The sequence below is a fragment of the Lampetra planeri genome, chromosome 78 (genome assembly GCF_965212315.1).
Source record: "Lampetra planeri chromosome 78, kcLamPlan1.2.h2, whole genome shotgun sequence".
NCBI classification, from domain to species: Eukaryota; Metazoa; Chordata; class Hyperoartia; order Petromyzontiformes; family Petromyzontidae; genus Lampetra; species Lampetra planeri.
In genome coordinates, this window is record NC_136183.1 from 2224020 (window position 1) to 2229099 (window position 5080).

Genomic DNA, 5080 nt, shown 5'->3' on the forward strand with positions numbered 1-5080 from the left:
CTTGGCACCAGACACTGTTGATCCTTGTAGACTGTGGAGCGACTTGGAGAGACAGCACCTGTCGTCTCCCCCCCCCCGCCCTCTTCAAGAGAGTCCTCTTCCAGTTGTCTCTACGACTCGTGCTGCACAGAGGACACGCTACAGATCAAGTTATATCGTTCCGTGTCAGTCTCTGATCTGACCCTCAACTAAACTTCGCCTGTGGGTTGCGATTTAAAGGGGCACTCTCACGAATAGTGGTTGCACCAGCTTTCCCTCGAAGGGTTGACTTTGATCGGAGCACAATAGGAACGATTGTCACTCTATGATCGTGTTGGCTGTACACAGCGAACTCGTATCCAGGAATAGTAATGTGTAAAGTAGTAACTCGGCGGGAGACGACTTCACGGGTAGCACACTCTTTATTTCACCAACTTCGTTCCACAGGTGACTAACACCCACTGTAGTATCTCGGGTGACAAACACCCACTGTAGTATCTCGGGTGACAACCACCCACTCAGCTACTCGGGTGACCAACACCCACTTAGCTACTCTGGCGACTAACGCCCACTGAGCTACTCGGGTGACCAACACCCACTTAGCTACTCTGGCGACTAACGCCCACTGAGCTACTCGGGTGACCAACACCCACTTAGCTACTCTGGCGACTAACGCCCACTGAGCTACTCGGGTGACCAACACCCACTTAGCTACTCTGGCGACTAACGCCCACTGAGCTACTCTGGTGACCAACACCCACTTAGCTACTCTGGCGACTAACGCCCACTGAGCTACTCGGGACACACCCTGCCGGGGTGTCCGTCTCGACTGTGGGTCCCCCAGTCCCAACCCACGTGGGCGTCGGACCACGGGTCCCACAGTCTCGCCTCCGAGCCACACAGGGCCCCGGTCCCTTCAAGGACAGCGGGACTAGGGGTCTCGGGGCACTATGTCTTCAACTCCGTCTTCGATCTTCAACTGGTTAACAACCCCGAGTGCTCTCGCGCGTCCCCCTTTATACCCCACCTGCGGACGTCGCTGAGAGCACCCATCCTATTTGACCAATCACTGGGCGCTGGCTACGATCCTGTTTTCCCACATCTCAGCGTGCCTCACCACCCACGCCGCGCCGCCCCGTCATCCGTCACTCCCGGCGCGCGCGTCCATACCACGCCCACAACGCGTGCCCAACCCCGCACCCCGTGCCGCCCCGTGATCCATCACTGTCACAGTCGGCGCGCGTCAACACCACCACTACATCACCCCCTACCACATAGCTCGCAGCCGACCCGGCTGCTATAAAAATATACAACACCCCCTCCCCCCTGTGTGCCCCGTAACACAACAACAAGAACAACAACCAACGTAACAACACAACACAACGCGAACACTGCCATCCGCAACCATCAACCAATGCCACTACAACAACAGAACAATATATACAATGCGGCGAGTGACAATACCAAATGTGTATGCAGAAAAGAAAAATAAAAAAATTAAAAAAAATTTCCATTTTATTTTTTTTCTTCTCTTCCGACTCATGCAGCGTCCCATTCTTTCCGAGCGTCCCTAGAACGGGACATTACCCCGGCAGAGGGGGAACACCGGGCGAGCTCGGTGTTGAAAAATGTCTTCATGAAAAGTGTTGTGCCCTAGCCCGAGTCCGCCTTGCCGGTCCGTCGTACGGCACCAGACGCGGTTGACCGTCCAGTGGTGCCGGCAGTTCAGGAAGACATTGGCCAGGCATCGGGGACCCGCGCGTGCCGCGGGGTTCCGGTTCCCGACGGTCAGCAGCCGTCAGGCCCGAGACACCTGGGGGTGGGTCAGGTGGAGACACGTGAGGATCAGCCTGCGACACATCCCTCCCCGAGTCGACGGTCACATCACACGCCCGGTCGTTACGGCACAGAATGGGGTCACACGGTGCCGCATAGGGCTTCAGTCGGGAGGGGTGCACGTACCAACGGCGTTTTCCCCATTTAATCTGTATACTCTGGGGTCGTGCAACCCGCACAATTTCCACCGGTCCCCTCCAAGGTCTCAACAATTTGGGGGACGTAGCCAACGGTGCATGTGGACAATGCAGCCAGGCCTTATCGCCTGGTTTCCAATCGTGCGTATGCACCCTCCGTCCATGCAATCTCTCGTTCGCGATTTGCCGAGACCGCGAATTCAATCTCGCCGCCTCCCGCGCTTCAGCCAATTTGGCGATATTAAATTTGATGTGGTCTGCCAATTTTGATTTTGCACGTGGCTGGGAAATCCCCAGTTGGACGTCCATGGCCGGATCGGCCTCCCGCCCATACATAAGAAAAAATGGGGAAAACCCCGTCGCCGCATGAGGGGCCATTCGATAGGCCGCGAGTACCCCCGGCACCTGTAAGTCCCAATCAACCTGATCGTCGCAGACCTGTTGGCACAGCATAGACGTAATCGTCCTGTTCAGACGCTCAACCATCCCGTCAGTCTGCGGGTGGTACGGGGAAGTACGCACTTTCTTTGTACCCAACAGGTCGCACACCTCGCGCAACAAAACGCTCGAAAAATTATTTCCTTGATCCGTCAGCAAGCGTTCGGGGGCGCCCTTGTCCAAAACATAACCCTGGACGAAGGCGTCCGCCACCGCTGCAGCCGACTGGTTGGCGAGTGGCCATGCCATGGGCCATCGGGTGAAGTACTCTACGCCAACCAGCAGGAACCTATTTCCCCTCGGTGTAGCAGGAAAGGGCCCCAAGATGTCTAACGCAACCAATTCGTTTGTGCGCGAAACTTGAATGGATTGCAGCGGTGGATTAGCCGCCAATGGTGGCGGTTTTCTTTGGGCGCACCCTACGCATCCCTTAAGAATGTTCGCCACGTCGTTACCCATCCCCGGCCAATAATAGTCTCGCTGGATTAGGGCGAGCGTTTTGTGAAAACCCAGATGCATGAGTCGTTCATGAGCAGCCAGAACGACCCTACCCCGCATAGCAACAGGCACAACGAGCACGTGACGCCGGGACATGTTGTCCCACTTCATCAAGAGGCCCTGTCTGCACACCCAGGAACCGACCCGCGCATCCCCTACCTCGGGAGCGTCAACTTTTCGACGTAGCGTAAGTAGGGAGCTGTCGGACATTTGGAGACGACCCCACTTCTGACACCAGTTGTAAAGTAGTAACTCGGCGGGAGACGACTTCACGGGTAGCACACTCTTTATTTCACCAACTTCGTTCCACAGGTGACTAACACCCACTGTAGTATCTCAGGTGACAAACACCCACTGTAGTATCTCGGGTGACAACCACCCACTCAGCTACTCGGGTGACCAACACCCACTTAGCTACTCTGGCGACTAACGCCCACTGAGCTACTCGGGTGACCAACACCCACTTAGCTACTCTGGCGACTAACGCCCACTGAGCTACTCGGGTGACCAACACCCACTTAGCTACTCTGGCGACTAACGCCCACTGAGCTACTCGGGTGACCAACACCCACTTAGCTACTCTGGCAACTAACGCCCACTGAGCTACTCGGGACACACCCTGCCGGGGTGTCCGTCTCGACTGTGGGTCCCCCAGTCCCGACCCACGTGGGCGTCGGACCACGGGTCCCACAGTCTCGCCTCCGAGCCACACAGGGCCCCGGTCCCTACAAGGACAGCGGGACTAGGGGTCTCGGGGCACTATGTCTTCAACTCCGTCTTCGATCTTCAACTGGTTAACAACCCCGAGTGCTCTCGCGCGTCCCCCTTTATACCCCACCTGCGGACGTCGCTGAGAGCACCCATCCTATTTGACCAATCACTGGGCGCTGGCTACGATCCTGTTTTCCCACATCTCAGCGTGCCTCACCACCCACGCCGCGCCGCCCCGTCATCCGTCACTCCCGGCGCACGCGTCCATACCACGCCCACAACGCGTGCCCAACCCCGCACCCCGTGCCGCCCCGTGATCCATCACTGTCACAGTCGGCGCGCGTCAACACCACCACTACAAATGTTACGGCACTCTTTCCCACGTTTGTATTGTACTACTGCAAGTACCAGCCTTGGCTGGCAGCCTCTCAATGACGCTAAAAAATTAAAACCTCTACGTGATGTGTGGCTTCTGCCGATGCAGAGCTCCCTATTAATTTTCCAGGCACGAGGGCAAACCCCGGAGCCTACCACTCGCAGTACTTCTTCTTTCGTATGGTATTGTGAAAAGCAACAGTTTTTATTTTTAATGATCACCGTAAATGAATGCAAAGGTTCCTCATCCAGTTCAATGATGTGGTTGACGCAGTGTGGATTTCAGCGATACCGCCAGGATATGCATGGATGGAGCAATCATCGGTGATGTGCTTGATGGTTTGGATTTGTCAGTTGGGCGATTCTTTGAGCAGTACTGATTTGTGTTCTTGCATTCTTGCTTATATCTAAATTTTTCCACCTCAGGCTTTCTTCTCATAAAGGGGCAGCTGTTTTCCTTTTCAAGTCGCTTGGGCTGTTTGTTGTCCAGGTGTTTTTATTACAGCCATGTTTCTGTTCAAATTTTGGGCAGTGTTCCCCACACTCCCATCACGGGTTGGAATTGTTACATTTTTTTCGCATCAGACTTGCAGTCTCTCTCAAAAAGGGGCGCTGTGGCCTTTGCAGTCGTGACCTATTGTGCACGGGTGTGCTTGCTGTCGCCATGTTTTCCGTCCTCTCATCACGGGTTGGGAATTTTTTTTTTTACAACTCATAGCTTGGTACCATACCACTTTCGGCAGTTTTGACTCCAATCGACTCAAAAGTACATATTTTTGCAGCGTTCACAGCACTCACGTCGCAGTTTGGAATTATTGCGTGGTATTTGATATATTAGGGGGAGACGCCCCCCCCCCTGCATACATCATTTACTGCTACCATGTGCTGTTAGCTACTGGAAGACGAAGGTTGTTGGTGAGGCTCTGATCCCGTGGAATACATATTATCTTGGTCGTGTGTGATTAACATATTTCGCATTGTATCTCTTCTGAATGACCCTAGATCTAATACTTTAATAATTATTATTTGGTTCATGTTTAACCAAGATATGCTACACCGTAGTTGTTTCCAAGGATATTCCGAGGGTTTTATTAATCTTTGTTCCA